The 23258-nt window shown below is 39.5% G+C and overlaps 1 protein-coding gene across 10 annotated transcripts in view; it reads left to right on the top strand.

Annotated features, from left to right (window-relative positions):
- Frmpd4 (FERM and PDZ domain containing 4) overlaps nucleotides 1–23258 on the top strand; it is a 1030958-nt gene that overhangs the window by 672124 nt on the left and 335576 nt on the right. The window lies entirely within an intron of this gene.

Genomic DNA, 23258 nt, shown 5'->3' with positions numbered 1-23258 from the left:
GACTGGAAGTCCCATTTGACCCAGCTATTCCCCTTCTGGGGATCTTCCCCAAAGAATTAAAAGTGATATATCTGCACCCATGTTCATAACGCAGTTTGTAATAGCTAAAACTTGGAAGCAGCCCAAATGCTTATCAACTGGAGACTGGATCAAGAAAATGTTTTTTTCTTTATAAAATGGAGTACTACTCAGCCATAAATATGAGAAATTAGATACATTTATTGCTAAATGGATGCACATTGAGGCGATACTCTTAAGTGAAATACATAGGACACAAGTGTAAATACTGAATAGTTTCTCTAGTGTGAGAAACTGAAAGTGCAAACAAGGACTAAAAAGTATAATAGATAATGTGAAATAGGAATAAAAGGGGCAAAGGGGAAGAGGAAATGAGAGGGGTAGGGGATAGGAAAGAGGGGAATGGAATTAATATGAGAAAACGAAAAAATGGAAACAAAGTGTTTGTAAATAGGGAGGAATGGAGGGGTTGAAGGGAGGGCAGGGGAAGGGGGAAAAATAAGAACCAAGAGAGATTATGTAAAGGTGCAAATTTCCAATGATGAATGTCATTATATTGTATACCTAAAATGTACCATTAAAATAAAATTTTTAAAAAATGAATGCTGAAAAATAGCAACATAAAACTTTCCTTTGCCATGCACATGAATCTTAATTGCTTTCTCAAAGCACCTGTATCATTTTGCATTTTCATTGTTGTTGTTAATCTAGTTCAACATAAACCCAGCTAGTGGAGCCAGAGTAGTGAGTTTTTTTCTGGTGATCGCATTGTTATTCTATTCATAATTAAAATTGGAATGGATGGCTATATACTGATTTTCTAAATCTGCAATATTCTGTCCAGAATGGGAGGTGAAAGACTAACAGGGTCATGGACATGATGCTTCCTGTCAGTTCAGGAAGACCTCTGATTGGCTCGCTAGTCAGGACCAGAGAAGGATACCTGTCCTGAATGTTTTCCTCTCTGTGTGGGCTCAAAGAGAGGATTCTGGTCTTACCTGGACCCACAAGCAGGGGGTTTCTCAGGGGGATGTCCTCACTGCTGAAGTGTTAGTCATTGGCTGGCTTGAACACATAGACCACCTTTTAGGAACAATCACTGTAGCTGGTTGTAGAGGTTGTGTTTCATCACTCAAATATTTTTCTCTCTCTGCATGGGTTTGCCCCATCTTAACTCATCATTAACCTCTGTTTTGACTTCCCCTTATCCATCTACTAAACTTTTTTCCAAGAAGAGTGGAAACCAATCACACTGCACTCAGCAGGTGCGGCTCACAATATTTGGGTCACTCACATAAAAGTTGTACAGAGACAAATTTACCATCAAATTAATATTCCTGAAACTGCAGAGCTTTTTACTTGCGCAGCTTCTTGTAAGACCTCGTATCTACTTTAATTCTGCATCCACGATTATGTATTCTTGCTCTCAAATTGGTTTTCTTTAAGTTGTATAAACTTCAGGCTCCAGAATCCTGGGTCCCACTTGGCTTCGGATGTCGACCATCTTATTTGAGTTATTTTATTTAGTTAGTTGTCTTTGGAAAAGAACTTGGAAACGGAATAGACTAACGGTTGTTTGGGAAGAATGCTACAGTTAGGTGTGAAGTGTGTTTCAGTTAATGAGGATAATGACCACTATCCACTGAGTACTCATTTTGCCATAGATAAAAGTCTCAATAGGTTTTCTTTTAACATTCATGACACTCCTGTGACAAAGACTGTATTAGTATCAATCATTTGTATATGGGGTAAAGCAATCTCAGAGAGGTTAAAGAAACTTGCCAAGGTCATATTTCTAGAAACTGGTAGAGCCAAGGTATTTTGGTTTTACTGATAATTAACCTCTGAAATGCTCCAATGATCACCCAACTCAAGCTTACGTAAGACATAATTAGCACAAATTTCCAAGTATCCTCAATATTAAGTTTTTATTTGCCTAATAAGAGTATTCTCTATTGGGATAGGATCGTGTTTCATCCAGATTTGTAACACTCATGCCATGTTCTCTGATGAACCCTCCAAAAAAAGAGACTCCATGGAAACATCAGTCATTTGCACATAGAGAACAAAAAATAAGAACAGTTGAGCTACAATACCTGCCTGCCAGTGTTTCAGAGAGGACAGGCATCCTGAGCTGTTTCTTGCCATTCAGAGGTGGTGGACTGGCTTGCAGCTTGATGGAATGTCAGCAGACCTCAGGGGCAACTGTGCATCTTGACAAACATGGAAGAACTGGCCACACAAAACCTGAACCAAGCTGAGGTCATTTACAGGGTTTCAATTGTATTCCAACTTCATTCAGTTCTGCACCAAAAATTTCATAGCATTAGACGATATACAGTTAATCTTGAGCTTTGGATTGAGGCTAAGATGTTATTACTTTCTTACTTAATGAAAAACTTGCCTCACTTTTTAAACCCAAGAAGGACACGCTCTTGACGGTTTAGGTCTTTTGAAATTTGGTACACTGTGATTTTTTTCTCAAATAGCTGTATAATCACTAGTATAAATTGTTCTGTTGAAGATCACATTAAGTGACACAAGAGAATTCAGTCCAGTACTAGAAAGTCTATCCACTGATGTCAAGTGATAGAATAAGATGTCATTGGCTCCCTCCAGCCCACTGAAGGAGCAGAAATTAAAATGTAGTGTAATGAAAGGTGGCTGCAGAGAGTATTAGCAAATCTTACTCTTGTGTGTGCAGTTTCTACATATGATGACCTTAAAAGTTTGATGTTGTTTTTCTTCATAAATAAAATGCCATTTGGACAACTGATAATACAGACAGCGCAGTATTTTTCCTCCAAGGGAGAGGCAATGAATATTTTTTTCTTCCTGGTAAGCCAGTAACTACCTGACACTTTACAGGTAAAATTTTTTGCAATGAGATTTGTATTTGCAATATTCTAACACTAATGCGACACTACTTTAGGAATACCTCCACATATATATATATACATATATATATGTATATATATGTATATATACATATATATACGTATATGTACATATATATATGTATATACGTATATGTACATATATGTATATATACGTATATATGTATATATTTTGGTCCTGGGGACTTGAGCCTAGGGCCTCTTGCACATTATGCAAGTGCTCTACTACTGAGCCACATCCCCACCCCATTTCTCTATATATTTAAAAGCATATCCTATAGCTTGCATAGTATAGTGACAGAAAACTTTTAATAAAATTGTGGCAAATGGCAAATTTTATTGTATTAGATACAAGGAGAAAGCCACATAAATGAATGAACTTTCTTACTCCAGGTTAAGCGAGAGATTTTCAAGATGAGTGATAGATGAGCTGTTCAAATCTTCTTCTCCAGTTTTCTTTTGGAATAGGGTTTTAATTTCTCTCTATTAGGAAGGAATTCACAACTTTCCTATTCTGTACTTCCAATGTATTAAGTAACAAAATCAAAGCCACTATAAAGTATAATGGCATGAAAGAAAGTTTCTTGAGTTCTTCACATTTGAGTATGAGCAGTATATGTGCAGTAGACTGAATGTTTGCATCCTCTCAGAATGCATATTTTGAAACCCTAATCCCAATGTGATGGTGTCACAAGTTGGCCACTTTGGAAGGTAACTAGTTCACAAGGCCAGAGTCCTCATGAATGGGATCAGTGCCTGTAGAAAAGGGCCCCAGAGAGCTCTCTCTGCTCTCTTTCTGCCACGTGAGTATGCAGTGAGCTCTGACTAGACAATGGATCTGCTGGCACCTTGATCTTGCACTTCCTAGCTTCCAGTGCTAAGAGAAATAAATGTTTGTTGTGTAATCCCCCGAGTGTATGATCATATATTAGTGCAGCCCAAGCTGACCAAGGAGATGTGTGTTATGTGACCCTCCAGTCTCTCCTTTTACATGTACTGCAAGCAAAGTAAGCCAAGAACATCTGTTCTATGTGAAAGCAGTAAGATCTCAACACAGTCTTAGTTTTGATACAAATCGAGGTGGCATCCCTTGTTATTTTTACGACTATTCATATCTCTTCACTTCAAAGGAAAAAATAATTCATGTTTCTTAACCTAAAAAGAAGATTAGCAGGTAACAAGGGAAAAAACAGGTAAGTTAGACTTCTTCAAAATTCAAAACTTTCATACATCAAATATACTACCAACAGAGTGGAAAGGCAAACTTATCATATATCTGATAAGAGATTTATAACCAGAATATATAAAAATTACTGCACTTCAACAGCAAAAAAAGAGAAAGAGAAAAGAAAAAGAAGCACTTGACTGGAAGATGATCAGAGGACTTGAATAGATTTTTCTCCAAGAAGATGTGCAAATGACCAATAGGAACATGAAATGGTGATCAATATCACACATTCTTAGGAAAATAGATATCAAAAATTCAATGAAATACCACTTTCTATCCGTTAGGATGGCTGTTATCAAAAAACCAGAAAGCAGTAGCCAGGCATGATGGTATATGCCTGTAGCCCAAGCTCGGTGGGAGGCTGAAGCAGGACAATCACAAGTTGAAGCCTAGCAACTTAGTTACTGAGACTGTCTCAAAGTTAAAAATAAAAAAGAACTAGGAATGAAGCTCAGAGTGATGACCCTAGGTTCAATGCCCAGTTCTGTGAGAGAAAGAAGAGAGAGAAGAGAGAAGAAAGAGAGAGAGGCAGAGGGTGAGACAGAGAGGAAGGAGAAGGAGAAGAAGAAGAAGGAGGAGGAGAAGGAGGAGAGGAAGAAGAAGAAGAAGAAAAGGAAGAAGAGGAAGGAGAAGAAAGTAAGTGTTGATGAAGTTATGGAGAAACGGGAACTCTTATGTATTGGTATGGTACTAGGAGGTGATGCAGCCATTATGGAAAATGGTATAGTAACTCAGCAAAAAATTAAAAGTAAAATTTCCATCTGATTTAGCAATTCCATTCCTGGGTGTACACTAAGAAGTGAAGTCAACCTCTCAAAGAGATAATTGTTTGTGCATATTCATAGCAGCATTATTTGCAGTAGCAAAAGGAAGTAACCCAAGTGGCCTCCAACAGATGGATGGATAAACATAATGCAGTCTCCTCATGCAATGAGCTATTGTTTAGGCTTGGAAGGGAAGGGGGTTCTGACATGTGCTGCAGTATGGATGAATCTTGAAGGGATTGTGCTAAGTGAAACAAGCTGGGTATTGTATTGTCCTGCTTATACAAGATAACCTAGAGTAGTCAGATTCATAGAAAGAGTAAGTCGAATGGTGCTTGCCAGGGGCTGGGAGAGAAGTGAGTGAGGAATCATTATTTCAGTGGGGACACAGGTTCAGTTTGAAGAGATGATAAAATTCTGGAAATACATGGTGGTAATGGTTTTAAATAATGTGAATGTAGTTAGTTCCACTGAATTGTATGGTGAAAAATGGTTGAAATGATAAATTTTATGTTATGCACATTTAACCACAATAAATAAAAAGATTGATATGTTCATCTTAGTAGTTGTCCTCAGCTACTTCTCATTGACAAGTTGAAAAGATATAACAGCAAGATTTTTACTCTGGTGAGTTTATCTTGAAGACCCCAAGAGCCAGGGTCAGTTAGTAGCAGCTCTGTCTAAATGATTAGCTTAGGTCACTGGGAGCCTCCAATTCTCTAAAGTCTTTTAGTCACCATGATTTAAAGATAAGGACAAAAGATTACGAGATATAAAGAAAGAGAATTTAATTATAGTTCATAAAGCTGAAAAGGTAAGGCAAACAAAATTCCATGCTGGATATCTGTAAGGACAAGTAGGGGAAGGTATATTAGAAGTGTTCAAAAAGTAGTTAGCCTTTGCTCTGTATAATTTGACTTTTGCCTCAGCCACTGTGTCATTTCTAATGATTTTTTTAAACCAGATTTCCAAATACGCATTATTTCTCTAACTGCAACAACATTGTAAAATATGTTGCAAAGCTTGCCTTAAGGGACCCATTGCCTTTTTTATATTTAAACAAGGGTGCAGAATGCTGGAAGCTATCGTCAATGCTTGATGGAAAGAATGTGATGTCTGTTTCTCTGGTGTGGCAAATGTGACTGCTGGTAGATCTATTAATAGCCCAGAGTTGGATTTTGACCTTCAATTTATTAAAGAAGCTATAAAAATAAAGATAAATGAAATGAACCCATGAGAACCCAGGGCATATTCCCCACTCATTTTTCTGTAAGAGTACTTAGCACATTATATGTGTGGGGGCAGGTAGATCCATACAGGCATGATTAGTGTTTTCTGTATAAACTCTCTCAGAATGTAATTACTACTTTCAGGTTAATCTGAATGGAAATAAGTCTTGTAGATCTCACCTTCTCCCATCTTTCTGCCATTTTGTTTGTTTTCAAAGAGTCATTGCTGTGTTCTCAGTGAAGTGCTGTCATTCTGTGGAAAGGCAGATAGTCAAGGGAGGGAGCAGTTTTCCTCCCTCTCTTCTGTTCCATATGCAGCCGGCTATCCGTCATCTACTAGGGACAAAGCTGGAGACCTTCAGTGTCTCATGTGACACTGAAGTCTCTGCTTCATTGGGTAATGGCCACAGTGACATTTAGGGCCAGGCCAGGGACTTGATTTAGTATATTGCTCACACTTGATCAAGCTGCTCTTCATGAGATTTAGGTTTAGACTTAATGCTACTTTTACATACTTTAATACTGTACTTCGTTCAACATTTGCTTTTGCTTTTCTTTTTATTTTCCTGACAGACATCAGATGAAATGGTGCAAGCATTGTGGTCCAAGTATATACTGCACCCTATCTCTTGATCTTTAAAGGAACTGAATATTTTATATGTGTATCCAGTGAAATGATGTCAGGCATGTGTGCCTCAGTGTGAATAAGTTCATGTGGCTCCCTTCTAAAGCTGGTGAGGATTAGAGGCAATGAGACCAAATTCTAGGAACTGTAAGAGTTTGCATGATTGGCTCACTCCATGAATTGAGCTGAAAAACACATGGTTCCTTGGAACGTATTGGGATAGTTTATTGGAGGGCACCTGTCATGTATGTATATTGGAAGCTTGATGTTTTCAGCTTAGGTTTCTATATCAAAAGTAAACATGTGAAAAAATGAAGACAGAAGATTTCTGTGTCATCTCCATTTTACTCAAATGCTAATTCTGAACAAGTCTGAATCACCATTGGCCGCCAGTGCTCTGAGATGTTAAGAGTGGTCATGCAGCCCAACTTATCAGTTGAAAATTCCTCTTCATGCTCCCACAAATTAAACAAGTACTAAAAATCTCATGCTCTGATTAATTACTGACATTTTTATTATTTAAAAACATCTTGGTTGATCAACTGGAAACTGGATAAAGAAAATGTGTTTTTTTAATAAAATGGAGTACTACTCAGCCATAAAGAACGAAAAACTAGTCATTTATAGCTAAATGGATGCATATCGAGGCCATACTCTTAAGTGAAATAAATAGGACACACATGTGTAAATACCAAATAGTTTCTCTAGTGTGAGAAACTGACAGTGTAAACAAGAGTTAAAATGATTAAAATGAATAATTGATAATTTGAAATAGGAAAAAAGGTCCAAAGACGAAGGAGTGAAGGGAGGGGAAGGGGAAAGTAAAAGAGGGAAAGGAAAAACTATGAGAAAAGAAAAAAATGGAAATGAAATCTATGTAAATAGGGAAGGGTGCACAGGTAATGGGGAAAAAATAAGGACCAAGATACATCATGTACAGGTACAAACACCCAATGATAAACATAAATGAATTGTATCCCTAAAATGTACCAATAAAAGAACTAAAAAATATATTAAAAAAATAAAAATATGTTGGTTGCCAAATATTCAACCAATACTACATGTTCCTCCATAGAGAAGGTGACCATATCTTTGAAGAATTATTTGAGGAAAAGAGTATATCTAAGGATTATTTTATGCTCAAGCAATGTAGTTTTTTGACAGTTACACTTCTATTTTATACCCATTCATTTATTTTCTAATCATTTGGGAGAATTCAGAGACAGCTGTTTGGCTTTTCTGCTAAAATCTCAAGTCATGAAAAGAAGAAACCAGTAAGTATTTTGAACTCTGCAGACCTAAATGGAGCTCTGAGGCTTGGAGTATGATCGCAGAAGTCACTTAATATTACCCTTATTTTGTCAGTTCTGAGATATTAAAGGAAGTTGGAATTTCTCTGAAACAATAATAGTCAGTGGTATAATGTAACAGTTGGGTATAGTAGCCTTGTCTTTCAAAATAATGCAAACCAGGTCTTTCTTGAACTGTGTCTGATTGTGCAATCTGATGTTGCAGTTTTCTGAATCTAACATGTAAGGTACATTTTGAAGAATACTTATGTATTGGTTAAGAGATGGCTTTTAAAATAGCCAGAGCAATGAAATCTCAGTTGGACTATTAAGGGAACCTCAGTAAGAACCCACAAGAGGTAAAACTGTCAAAGGGAATAATGGGTTTGCCAGCTCTGGAAAGGTTCCAGGCTGATCTTGACATCCCCTCTCTGTGACAATTTGAAAATCACAAGAGCAGGCTTTCCTTAATACAAAAGAACAGGCAGATGAACCACCAGGCTTTGCTGGGAACACAAATCCCGTTTTCCATTTGGTGTCCCATAACATTTGATTGGATAGCTTTGTCTGCTTGCAGGGAAAAGAGCCAAATAAAGCTTGGTAGATACAAGTTGAGCACAGTGTTTTTCAAATATTTTGAGATAAGCACACTTTGGTACATTATTATTTGTGTCTTCAGGACTTTGAATGTACAAATAATAGTATTAGTTTCCAATGGCTGCTGTAAGGAACTAGGTACATTAGAACCATGGTAGTCTCACAGTTCTAGAGGTCAGAGGTCCAAAATCAATGTGTTGGCAAAAACTACACTCCCACTGAAGTTTCTAAGGGAGACTCTTTCCTTGTCTCTTTCAGCTTCTTTGGTTATGGTGCCCTGCTATGCAGATCTTTTTACATCAATTAAAAAATCAGAAAAAAATATGTATTTATTTATTTATTTAATTTATTTATACATACATACATGTTTGCAGCACATTCCTCGTGGGGAGTTGGTACATGTACATAACACATCTTTATCCTGTTTTTTAAATCCCCTTTCCCTTTCATCTTTTCCCCCTCCCTCCATCTCTTGGTCCCCTTCGCTTATGTTATTTCACTATTTCTATTGTCTTTCTTTTATTTTGCTCTTTATTTCTATTTTGAGTTTCCCATATAAGAGAAAGCAAGACGTATTTAAACTTGTGTGTCTGATTTTAGTTCACTTAACATTATGGTCTCAAGGTGCATACTTTTTCTTACAAGTGACACATTTATCCTTCTTTATGGCAGAGTGGTACTGTTTATATCCTTCAGCTTCTGATGGCTCTGACATTTCATTGCTTATGGCACCATAACTCCAATCTGTACCTCTGTCATCACATAGCTTGTCTTGTGTGTTTTCTTCTGTGATTTCTCTGCGTTTTGTCATTGGATTTAAGGCCCTTAAAACAAACTGATCTCAGGCTGAGGCAGGAGGATCGCCACGAGTTCCAGGCCAGCCTGGGCTACAGAGTAAGTTCAAAGCCACCCTGACCTACATATCTGGACCCTGCCTCAAACAAACAAACAAATAAACAAACAAACAAACACACAAATTGATCTCAACCCAAGATCTTTAATTACATCTTCAAAAACCCCTTTTCCAAATAAGGTGATATTTCAGAGGTACTGAAAGTTGAGACTGGGACATATCGTTCTGAGGGTCCCAGTCAACTCATTAGAGACAGCAAAAGAGACTGAGTTAAAGTAGTAGTAAGTATCAGTATGTCCATTTTCCAGGCTATGAAGGCAATCTGAATCATATCTAGGTCTCTGAAAATAATAGGAGGAAAAATCTGTCATCCCGCGACTTTCTTCATCCTGCCAAATAGTAACTTAACGATTCTAAATTATGTTCTTCCAGCCAGAGTATTTTATCCTTTCAAAATACTTGCTTCAATTTCTAGGGCACCATGTCAAAGATGAGCTAAGTTTTGACATTTCTCTTTGAGTTCTGGGACAGGCAGGGCTTTGAGGACATAGGAATCAGCAATGGCCCCAGCTCAAACTATATAAATCCCAATAGCTCAGCTATGAAGTGACATGATGAAGAGGGGAGATACCAGAACAGTTCTCATTGCTCTTCAGTGGAGAAAGGGGAAAGAGGGGTAGGACCTGGATAAGGAGTGAGTGAAATCCCTCAAAGCCATCATCAGAAGCCTGGCCAGCTACACTTTATTCTCACATTGCCAGGGCTTTGATGGGCGTTCCACAAGCTCGTGTGCTGACCTAATGCATTTGAAGTATCTGTCATTGCTGTTATTTGGCACGTAAGACAGCTCAGATGCCCTACATTTAAATCACTGTTCAGTCCGCTGTATATGAGCATTTTACAGCAGAATTTGACAACCTCTTTAGGGAGTTCAGTGACAAGTTGCCAGTATTACAGCCCAGAAAGTGATGTCTTGCAAACAGAGAGGAACGTGATGCCCATGGCATTAGCACCATGTGGTTAGAAATAGAGAGCACATCAGGTGACAGACAGCACTTGGGAATGTGGTCAGCTGACTTCTGAGTCTCCCCAAACAATATCTAAGCTGCAAGTCACTATAATTCAGAAGGAACTTCTTTTGTTTACATGTAGAATCTCTTCAGTGTTGGAAATGTTTCCCTATCAAGGAAGAAAACCAAAATTTCCATGTTCTCTAATGACTGGAGAATCAAATCCTTCATCACTACCAACTGAATCCACTGCCACACTTATGCTGCTAAAATATGGTGTATTCACCAAAAAGTAACATAGGCTGGCAGAGCAGGAGATGAGATCACAGAAGAGGTAGTTTACTACACAGAGTTCCCAAGAGGAGGGGCCACACTATGTCATGGCGGCCACATAAGGATGCACCAAGGTCAGTTAGGAGGCAGGCAGAGCAGGGAAGTGTGGGTAAGAGTCTTCATAGTGGTTTTCATGGGAAGGAGCAGGCAAGGCAGAGTGAGCAGGCTCAGGTTTGGCTAGTTTGAATAATCACCCAGAGATTATTAAGGCAGGAAAGTAATATCCTGGAGTGTGAGAGCTCCATAAAGAAGCCAGGAAAGCTGACTCAGGCATATCATTCTCTTGTCTAGTACAAGCTGTGTCAAGCCTCGTACATCAGGAAAGATATTAGAGAACCGAGAAACAGAAGCTAGAAACATGGTAACATGCACACACGCATGCACCCACACATGCTCAACCCTTCTAAGAAGGGCTCTTCCAAAAGCAAAAAGTTTGGATTTTTGCTGTTCCAGTCACAAAACCACAGAGACTGGTCCACTGAGTTTCAAATAACTAACCTTGGTTGGAGACTACCCAAAATACTGAGACCATCTGAGATAACCATTGTTTTGCTGGGTCCAGGCTTCCAGCCTGCTAGGCAAGTACCCCAGCACTGAGCTACATCCCAGCCTTGATTCCTTTCATTTTTTATGTAGTCATCAAAATACAGTACACATCAGGCAGCAAAGCTAGACTTGGGTCTTGGGTTTCATGTCTTATCTAAAGATTTTCACCTTATTCTTCCCGCTCCCCCACTGTGGTTCTTATTTTCAGATCTCAATCAGTTGTTGCTGTGTTCTTTCATTTGTGTTAACTTCATTTATCAGGTTCTGTGGACAGCACTGAAGATAGAGGAATAAACCTTACATCGCCCTTAAGAGTTCAGATTAGCAACAAATAACTAAATAACTAATGGCACAACAAGGCCTTCTGCCTTATGGTAAGGGGTGGGACAGAGAGCTGTTGAAACTCAGGGTAGAAGCCTGCTAAGTAACTCGGCCCTGGGATTCAGAAAACATTAGCAGATGTAATGCTCTAGCTTCGGAGGTTTGCTAGGCTGAGAAAGGGTAAAAACGTTTTGACCTTATAAAGCAAGGGAACAGGTATTAGTATAGGTGGCCTTAGAGAATAGGACCTGGGGTCCATGGAAAACTGAAAAAAAAAAATGAGATGAGGCTTCAGGATGAAGAGCCAACCATACCTTAGTTAGGAACTTGAAGTGTGTCCTGCAGACTGTGGGCATCTGGTGGATTGAGCAGGTTTGACAGGACTCTGTGAGCTAATCTCAACTCTTAGGGCAGTTCAGAGGGTGGGCCAGCGTGCAGAGACTAGTTTGAGGGTTCAGGGAAGAGGTTGTGGCAGTTGGCCAGAAAAGAGATGAAAATCACATCAATCGCATAAACCAAAGCATTAGCAATCTCCATGCATTTACTCATTTACCTGACATGATGCAACCACTAGATATAAGTGCATCTACCCAGTGTCCCCATGGGCCAGACTCTGTCAGCTCTGGGAATATAGTGCCACACGAAAGTGTCCCAGACCTGATTTTAAAGGACATGTAGTCAAGTAGGAGAGGGGGGTTGAACATAGCAGTCACAAGGCTGAGTGGAGGATGCCAGCGGCTTGGACTGCATTGAAAGATACCTGCAGGAACTGTAGAGTACTTCTTCAGGCACTGGCCCGAGACAGGCATTGAGAAAGTGCTGAGAACCACTGCCACAAGAGCTGAGACTGAAGGGGGCTGAGTGTGTGTTGGCCAAGCCCTGAGATGGCCACAGCATAGAGCACCAGGGCAGAGAGCTAAAGAAGGCAAGAGCCCACTACTATTGGCCTGGGGTAGGGTTCACCCTTATTCTGTTCCTTCTTCCTGCGATGTGTGGCTGCTGCTTGGAGTGATGGCTTAGGTGGGGAGGATAACCAGACCAGGCAGGGACAGAGACTCTGTACTCCCGAGGGCAGGTTGGTACTCCAGGGACACAGGAGACTGAGCTGTGCTTTTCCTAGTTCATGAATAGCTTTCCATGGGTGTGTGGAAACATGAAACAATTTGGACATATAGAAATATACAACCTTGCCTATGTATTTACCTGGAAAGAATTAGGAGAAGAAGAAAAGAATGCCTAGATATTTTCCAACACTGATACAGTTTTCTACAAGCTCTTAAATCCCCTCTCCCCTTTTTGGTCCTCCTTGAATCCAAATGAGATTTATGCCAAGTTGGATCACCTCTGGATGAGCAGTGCCACCCACTTCGCTATGTGTTTCTGCCTGCACATCCAAAGCTGCAACATTGTATAGACCCAGGGGCACTTTCTCTTTTTATTCTAAGGAAGGTGCCTCTTGGACCCTTGGAGTCACAGATACATTGCATATAGGAGCCCCTGGAGTTGTGGAATGAATGCCCTCAATGACTGCCTTAAGACCAAACTTCCACTGTGACAAAGGCTTGCTGGTGGCAGTGTGGAGGCAGAGACTGAAGACTAGAGGTGAGGATATGGAGTGCCGTTATTAGCTGGAGGGTGGGCAGGGGAAGATTTGATGGCGCTTGCGACAGTGATAGTGCCAGATAGTGTGATAGTGATGAAAGAAAGTGAGGCTTCAAGATATTTTCCAAAGGCAAAATTGATGGACCTGCAATTTTCTATTGAAGGTGAAGAATAAGATGATGTCAGGAAGCAACCTTGAGTCAGGTGATAGTAGTAGCTGGTGAAGTTTTAGAGAAGGGACTTATCATGTTAATTAAAAAGGAGATCAAGGGGAATGAATAACCCAAATGTCCCTTTATCTTCATTCAGAACAAAAACTCAGGAGGTTCATAAACCTGGCGCCATTGTCTATTCTTCTTATCACTGACACCCACTGACTTTCTCTTAGCTCCCTAGGCTTAGGTCTGTGTTTTGTCTCTTTTTCTCTTGAGTGCTCTTGGTTGACTTCAGCATCCATGGAGATGACATCTCTCATGCAGTGGCCATACATTGCTAATCCATTCTGGAAGAGCTTGGCCTTTCCCCTGGGAGGCAAGAGAGAGTGGTGGTTTGGAGCTGGCCCTTCAGGACAGACTGCCAGGCTTGAGCAAGTGACTACACCACTGTACCTCAATTTTCTCCCCCCAAAATTCAGGGGCCAGCATTAACAAAGGTCTAAGACAAAGAGACCTCACAGCCCAGTGTTTTGACCTTTACCATTTTGGGTAGCTGCCATTGAGGGCCTGTATAAGAACTGCCATTACCAGGGAGAAAGAAAGCAGTTACATGCCAGGTACTGCCAAAGTTAGAAAACCAGCTGGAATAAATTATTCGTACTGTATTCTTACCAATAAAACAAAACCCAGTGCTGAATTGAAGAGGGAATAAAAAATTTAAAAGAATGGTCTGTAGATTACTACCTGGCGAGGGAACATGTTTTACGTTTTCTACTCTGTGCTATTTTGGGCAAGTCTATAGAGTCAAAACATTTAAACATAGCCTATTATCTACAAACAACAGGATGTATAATAAAAGCTATACATTAACACCAAATGTACAAGCATATAATAAATTTGGACCTAATTTGAAAAGCTTTCTGCCTCTCCTCCTCCTCCTCCTCCTCCTCCTCTTCCTCTTTCTCCTCCTCCTCTTTCTCCTCCTCCTCCTTTCTTCCTCTCTCTCTCTTCCTCCCTCCCTCCCCCTTTACTTCTCCCCCCTTCCTCTTCCTCTCCCTCTCTCTCAATTTCTTTAAAAAAAGTAGCCCTAAGAAAAATATGTAGTATTATATGAGGTTTGTGTTCTTTGATTCTCTGATTTGGAGACTTCTACCTTTTTAAGGGGGACTGTGCTGTATGTAAAGAAATAGTTGAAACAAATACAAACTTATTTTTATTTTGAGAATTCTTTAATCATTTGTGATACCATGTGAGTAATTGGAATTATACTAGTTTGTTTCCAAATAAGGTTTAAGACATTTGGTTTTAGAAGATTTGTTATATCCCTTTAACTAACTCAGGTCTTCTTTTTATTTGAATTGATTTCAAATTCAATTCAACTCATACTTGTTTTGCATTTAGGCTGGATATTGTCTCAACACTGGAGAAACAAAGATGAGAAGTCAGAATAGAAGTTGTGTAATCTAGAATGGGAAGCAGTTCATACAATGTGAGAGGTGAGATAGGTCTGTATAAAATGCCATGATGGTTAATAACCATGCCTGGAGAATTCTGAGGTGGCTTCATGGAAGAAGTGGTGTTTAGTCTGGGTCTTGAAAGATAAGTAGGACTTCAGTATTTAGAGGGAAACTGCTTATATTAGCCAGATTTTCCTTACTGTAATACAGTAGTTGAAGCAGCCAGCTTATGAAGAGAAAGGGTTTATTTGGCTCACAGTTTTGGAGGTTCAAGAGCATGGTACCTGCATTGGTGCAGTTCTGATAAGGACCTCATGGCAAATGACAGATGGCAGTGACAGAAGTGTGTGTCAGAGGGGATGGTCACATCTCAATCCAGGCAGCAGATTTTTCTGCTCTCATGGGAGAGGCCGGTCTTGCCCCTTTTATAACAATCCTTTTTCTGGAACTCAGGGAGTTGCATGTGTTTGCGTGAGAACCACCATGAAGTCCCTCACAATCCCTTGTAAGGGCATGCCTCCAGTGACCTAAGGGACACTGCCTGATATATATTGTTTGTATGTGTGGCCTTCCTCTCCTCTCTTAGGACATAATGGCTATAGTTTTTTGTTGTTGTTGTTTTTCTTTTTTGGTACCGGCGATTGAACTCGGAACCTTGTGCTTTCGAGGCAGGCAGCAGAACCACTGAGCTAAACCCCTGGCCCTTAATGGCTGTAGTTTTGATTGAGCTGAACTTTTCAGTTTTGAGCAAATGCACTTTCGATCCTCATAGTCTTCCTATTTAAAAAGGAATCTATGTTGTTCAGTAACCAACATCATTCACTGAAAGAATGTCCACAAGCTTTTGTTACAAATTGTTTGCTTTATTTAAAATTTTCAAACTGAGAAAGCAGATGAAGAAAAGTGACAATAAGCAAAAGCCAAATGGATTGGGAGTTATTCTAGCCACTTCATCCAAGAGGCTGACATCAATCTTCTCAGGAAATGCCCCATGCCTCTGTCCTTGGCCTTGGCCAGGTGGAGTGAGCAAACCTTGCTGGAGGCAGGAGAGCAAGCAGGCCGAAAGGTCTGACTGCCTGGGCCTGAATACAGCCCCAGGGTAGCATGCCTCTCCAGGATCCATGCCCTGTGCTAGGGAAATCTGTTCTCAGGAAAAAGCAGCCCAGTCGAAAAATGCTTATAAAATGTTGCAAATGTTCCAGGGGGGGAAATATCTTGTGAGAATAAGGAAAGGTTCTGACAGGGCTGAAAATTTAGCACGCCTGCCTCACAAGCACAAGGTCCTGAGTTCGATGCCCCATACCGGAAAAAAAAAAAAAAAAAAAAAAAGGGTTCTGACAAAGCCTGGCTGTTCATTGTGTTTCACGATCTTTTCTGAAGTTACAAGAATCTGGAACTTCTTCCTTAAACAAATTTTTAATATTTGTTTCTCAACTGCTTTGTATTCGGGGGCTTTATCCTTAAGAATATTTGGAACCCAGAATCCTTCTGTATTAGTGAGATTTAAAAATAGACCTGATTGATTATGTTGTTTTGGAAGACTTATTTATTAAATAGCAAAGTGAGAATTTAATGTCATTACCAGGGAGAAAAGTTTTGTTCCCTGATAAAGTATGCTTCCTCTTATGTGATAGGGAATCCATAAATATGTTGAGTTTCCCTTTTTGTCTTTACTGCTAGGAAACCTGTATGTGTTCATGTTTTATACTAAATTGCCATATGCCAGCTACCTTCAGTCTAGCTTTACTTATAAAACTATCTCATTCCTTTCTCTGTTTGAATTTTATATACTTGTTTTAGTACTTTTATAGTATTTCTTAGTATAATTATTTCCTGTAAGTATTTGTTACTATAAATTATTTGAGTAAAGTATTTTTTGAAAAACAATAAGGAATTGGCTACCCTTATGGCCTGGTGAATATCTCCATGGCATAGCCAGATTATCTCCTCACCGTTAGATTTGAGAATTATGGATGGCCAAGCTGTTTGCCAGGCAGTTGGAATAACAAGAAATCTGGAAGTCATGACATAGTTCAGGACAAAGGTCCCTAATTACCTGCTGTCTTCTAAACTAATTTACTTGTGGCTTTAAAGAACTGAACCTGAAATTCCTATAGTAAGTGTTATTTTGGTTTTATTTTAATATGAGTACAATGATCATTCAGTATCCATTATACGTTGCTTTCAGGGCCTTTCACAGATATCAAAATCCACAGATGTTAAGGTCTCTTTTTATTTTATATATATATATATATATATATATATATATAGTGCATTATCTGTACATAACCTATGGGCATCCTTCAGTACACTTTAAATCTTCTCTAAATTATAGAAATGATACCCAATACAATGTAAATGGTGCATAAGTGGTTGTTATACTGTCTTGTTTTAGAGAATACTGGTAAGAAAAATGTCTGCCTGTTTAGTACAGACATAACCATAATAGGACTTAATATATAGTGCAGGAAATAGACACAAGGCAAACTGTGTTCAAATGAGTACTAGAGAAAGACAGGATCTGTGAAATGGAGGAAGGCTTCAGCAGGGTATGGCCACACATTACTTCAGTTGTGTGGATTCGGCATAGGGCTCAGTTTGTGGCAAACTTAGGTTTTGCTGTTTGGAACGTTCTAGAATTTTTTCCAAATCTTTTGGGTCCTCAGTTGGTTAAATGTATAATTGTGGAATGCTGGATACAAGGGTATTTCAAAGACCTTCCTCCAATCAAGTTATTAGAATATCAGGACACTAATGATTGTAAACATTTAAAGAGTCTTTATTATGTGCCAGGTAACCTCTAGATAGATCTGTTCAGTGGTATTTTTGGAAAAATCAAATATGCTACAGTACGCTAAATGTTTAGTTCAGTGCCTGACACCTGAGATAAATAAATATGCCTATGTAACAAATTAGAATGATAATGAATAAAATGGCCACATGTAGCAAATAAAAATATGGGATGGACTCTTAGCTTTGAATTTTAGATGACAAGTAATTTCTAGTACACATATGATTCATTCAGTATTTGGCACATACTTATTATAAAACATATCCCTTGTAATACCTGAGATATGCCTATGCTAAAAATATTTGTATGTCTGAAATTTATATGTAACTATGTTTTATTTAGCAATCTAAAATATGAATAAATGTGGAATGGTGTCCTTTGATAAATGCTGAGATACTTCCAGAAGTTCAGCTGTGTATTTCTTTAAAGAAAACTTTATCTACTCACTGTCTCCTGTGCTTACCTAGAGCAAGCCTGGGCTTCATTCATATTTCTTGATTTAACTCAGATTCCCTGTATCTTTCATCAGATTTTTTTCATTAAGTTTATTGGTACATTTTAGGTATGCAATACAGTTACATTCATCGTTGGGATCTTGTACCTTTACATGATGTATCTTGGTTCTTATCTTTTCCTCATGTTTTAAGAAGATTTGGTCAACGGTTGGCTGGATCCAAGGCAGAAACATCATGCTGGAAGGGCATGGGAGAACAAAATTGCTTATTTTCTGGCAGCCAGGAAGCAGAGAACAGTGCCAGGGAGGAAAGAGCAAGGGCCCAGATATATACCCAAATGTCACGCTTCCACAACCCACCAAGCCACACCTAGAAATGTGTTCCACCAATCACTTGGGTGGCTCCCAAACCAATCCACTTGACACAATCAAGCTCAACCATCGCACTTGCTGGTGCTTGACATTTGCTAGCTTCCCAAAGGTGCCATAAACCTGTCAGCATTACTTTGGTGTTTCTCAGCCTCAACTAAATGTTAGCATCACCTGGGGATCTTTTAAAAGTCCTAGTACTCAGGTTACACCGCAGACCAATTCATCAGATTCTCCAAGTTAGGACTACCAAGGGCAACCCTCATGATTCTAATGTATCCCCTGGGATGAAATCTACTGAATAGGCTTATGGCCCACTAAAGTCCAGTGATGCCAGTTCCCCAGATCGCCTGCTGAAGCATGCTTCCTGTGTTATGTCCCTCCATTCACCATCCCTGCCCTTGATATCCCTTCAGCTTCCAATATAGTAGCCAAGTCTGATTCTTGGTAAACTTGAAAGAGCAGAGTACATTGAGGCTAGGCCCTCCAGTTTTGCTCTAGGATCTATAATTTGGGCCTGGAAATGGTTGGTTAGGTTTCTAGATGGCTCCCAGGAAAGTGACATGCCTTTATCCTTTTTGTGATGTGCTGACAGGGCTGGCCTCCCTACCAACTGGGTTTGATGTACTTCCTCAGAGGAGAATGAGCTGTAAGTCATGGGCACAACTGTGTCTGAGTGCATAAAGGCACCATCACTGATGTGTGGCAAGACCAAACATTATCTTTCTGGGACCAGCCCCAAGAGAGGGTAAGAGTTGGTGGACCAATCCCTGTTTCCCTGGCACCATGATGTATCAGAGAATTCCTTTAGAACTTTGAGGGACAGCCCCAATGATTTCTCTCTGCTTGTTGCCTCACTAAATGATTCTACAGTTACAGGGCAGTTTCCTTATATTTCCGTCTTCGTCAGGCACAAAGTGTAAAAGTCTTGTATAATTTAGTCCTGGATTTGTAAAGTCAAGTGCACAATCATAATATGCATATTAAGTGTTTTCATGGGTTCAGGTTGACTCATCCAGTTCTGTGTGCTCTGTTGAATTAGTGGAGCTCTAACTGACTGCCTAGTGAAAAGGAAACGATTCATTTTTTGGAGAGACTATTACATTTCTCATACTTTAACCTGGCTGTTTAAAAATTCAAATTCTCTCATGACATTGCCTTTCCTTTTTTTGCATTTTAATTATTATGGAGCTGTCAAGAATGTTCAGTCATTAAGTGATAATCACATGCTGATTGCTTAAACTCCACAGAGCGTTTGCTTTTAAAACCCTCAGTACTAGATAATAAATGGTGTGAATTTATCAAAGCAAGTGGCATATACTTTTACTCTGTTTTGGTCCAGATCTGTAACAATTTCTCTCAGCTGGTTTCAATTGGCCCTGGGAATACCATTTGTGTTAAGCCTACTCACAGCCAGAAGGAACCAGCATCAATCTGACAATAGAATAATATTATCTTCCCACTAAACAAAGTGAAAAAGCCAATGGGACAAAGCATCCTGTCAATAATCCATAGCCCAAACTACATAGTCTCCTGCTATTTTTAGAACTTGAGGGAAAAAGAATTCCCTTATTGTAAAAATGATCCAATTAAATATGAAGCTGGCCACTGGGGGACTGAGTGTTTTCTTTGAGCACCATTTTGGAGTCCAGCATTCCTTTTATGAAGGCAGAAAATGAAGCTCACCAAGGTGGTGGCCTTTCAAAAGAACAGAGGGTTGTGTGACCACTCTGTTACCGGCACCACACATGCCAGGGAGTATTTCCCAGAAGCTGTATTACCAGCTTCACAGAGCTGCAGAAATAGCTTGACCTCAATTGCACAATCTAGTCAGAGTTGGTATGGACTTAGCTCTCCCTAAATTTCACCAAAGCCTTAAATTCAGTTCACCTTTCTTTATAGGTGTGTTGGACAGCAGAATGGGAGCAATACAGATTTTTCAGCAGTAAAATTATTCTAATTTAACAATGAAGTTGATGTGAGTAAATAAATACTTTGGACAGATTTATAGAACATAAAATTAAGTTTTCCTGAATCTTTATGCAACTAAGAACTGTTGATAAGTTTAGGAATTGGGCTACTTTTTTATAACGATACAACATTATCTATAAAATTTTAGACTCTGAAGTTTGAGACTAGAGAGGAATAAGAGAGCCTTCCATTAAGCCCTCCACATTAGAAAACATAAAGCAACAAACCATTTTACCAAAGCCCATGTGATCTACATCAGCCATTGATCTTAAACTTGGACTAAATCCCTGCTTCTGCCTGATGCCCTACTGCCTTCCCAGCTTTGCTCACTCTTTACTAGGGTGAGGCACTTGCCTGGGGAGCAAAATTGAAGGGGTTGCCAAATGTGCTGCAATCAGCATAAATAATATTGCATAGTAGTATTTTTTAAAAAATCAAAATGAATGTAAAAATGTCCAAGAAGAAGAAAATATCACCGTTTTAGCAAAAGGCAAAATCGACCAGGGCTGCACATGGTAGAGTCATGCCAATGCAGAAGCAGATGCAATCCTCACACAAATGTTGCTAGCTTGATCACTGATAGGTGATGATTTGCCTTGGAGGTCAGTGCACACACAGCTGGCAGTTTTTTGACTTTCTGACTTTAAGGACTCATGTGATGACCTTGAGTCCACCCAGATAATCCAGGATAATGTCACTATTGTCGGGTCAGGTGATTAAGAACCTTAGTTACAGTAGACAAATCTCTTTTGCTATCTAGGAAAACCACAGCAGAAAAATAGAAAGTGCAGGCCGTGGGGACCAATATGAGGGCTGCCACAGCTAGCAATTGCAAAAGAGGGAGCTGAGCATTTGCAGATCCTGTTGGTGCCTCAGGGCCCAGCCATTCTTGGCCTCTTCTCAGTTCCCCTTGCCAATGTACTTGAGAAGGTGGGAGTGAGCTGCCAGGAACCCCAGGGATATTTTTGATGGGCAGAAGCAAGAATCCCTCTTGTGGCACTCTATATTGTCATTTTGGGGGCTTTTGCAGAAATATTTCTTTGGGAAATCAGGAAAGGCATCCTGGGTTCTAAGACCATGAGCCTCAACTGGTGCGATCTATTCATTCCTGTTCCCCTGATGGGCAACAACAAGCATGAGGCACCGGAGGCACTGCAGGAATGCTTATTTAAATAAGTGAATGAATAAAACAATTGATCCATCCTGAGCATCTTCTATGTAGAGGTTTTGAATTGATATTTATAGTCACCATTTCCTACCAGCTGCTTCCATATTTCCCAAAATGCTGGAACGCAGCATCCAATTGTCCAGGCTATCTGTGAGCAATCATAATCATAGAAACCTTGCTTCCCTTCTGAGAAAGCTGGATGGAATATTTCCCTGAATTTGTTCTAGCCTATTCATCAGTGCTAACATATGCATCTGTTTCTCCTTCCTTGTCACCACTCAGGCTTCCTAGGCTTATACTAATGGCCTCAAATGTCTATGCTATGATTAGGAACTGAATGTGCATATTTATGCCTGGTGTTGAGCCTAAGAATCCACTAGAATTCATTTTTTAATTGGTTGATTTACCAGCTATTTGTGAAGTCTCTAAGTCAGATTTTTAAAAATTTTCATTGACTCCAAGGATGAGATTTATATAACTCAATACTTATTACCATACTATTAACACACTCACATACACACATATACATACACACATTTGTACTTGCACACACAGTTTCTTAGTCCGTGGAGGAAAACTTAGTTGTAATTTCAAATAGAAGCTCATAGAAAATTGCCCAGCAATTTTATCCTTGATTTTGTACTAGATTTCTTTCTTTCTTTTCTCTCTCTCTGCTTCTCACCGCTTCTTCCTCTCTCTCTCTCTCCCTCTTCCCACCTCCCTCCTGCTCTTCCTTCCTTCCTCTTTCTTTCTTTCTTTCTTTCTTTCTTCTTTCTTTTCTTTTTGTACTAGGGGTTAAACTGAGTACATACTAGGAAAGTGCTTTATGATTTATTTTTCTTTAATGTCTTTCTGTGTGCCTGAAATAATAAGCCAGCCTCTAAAGGTGGGGGGTTGTGTCAAGCTTGGTAGGTCTATTTGAAAATCCTGGTCATTTGAAAGATATTTCTTTTGTCATATATTGTTTATTCAGTAAGTTGTAATTTGTTTCCCATATCATTCTCTTGTGAAACAAGCATGATTTTCCAGTGAGCTTCTTAAACCCTGAATATAGTGATCAAGTAGAGTTTCTTGACCTACAGAACAGAGCAGAATTCCTCAGACCTGAGTGATAATAGTCTGCATTTCTCCAACAATACTTCTGCCCAAGTTCCAAAATGTTTCTTCCCAATGGAGTGCTTGCTGCCACTCTAGAGATCTGACAATCTCAGTCATCTCACTCTCTGAAACAAAGGTCTCAGCAAATGTTTCTGCTGTATCTAAAAGCATGTTACCTAAATTCAGGGTTGTGCCACAAGGTTTAGAGGGGCCCTCCCAGGCCACCCCAAATTTCTGCCCTGTGGTCTGGACAGGAAATTGCATGCTGAACACAGCTATGAGAATTTAATTTCCAAACCATGCTTGACAGTTGGGGCAATTTTAAGAAGGAAAAAACCTATCACAATAATGTTGTCTTTGCGACTCAGTCAACTATGAATTGCATGTGAAGGAAAAATGTAAAATTAAATATACCAAGAGAGCTGCTTTCCCTCACTGCTGGTAACAGGTCATTTGAATCAAATGGAAGTTGGCCGTGGCCTG

This window comes from Heterocephalus glaber, unplaced genomic scaffold (assembly GCF_053883595.1).
Source record: "Heterocephalus glaber isolate CG9 unplaced genomic scaffold, H.glaber_assembly_v1.0 deba00001594, whole genome shotgun sequence".
In the NCBI taxonomy this organism is placed as follows: Eukaryota; Metazoa; Chordata; class Mammalia; order Rodentia; family Bathyergidae; genus Heterocephalus; species Heterocephalus glaber.
This window is presented reverse-complemented; position numbering and strand designations above follow the sequence as displayed.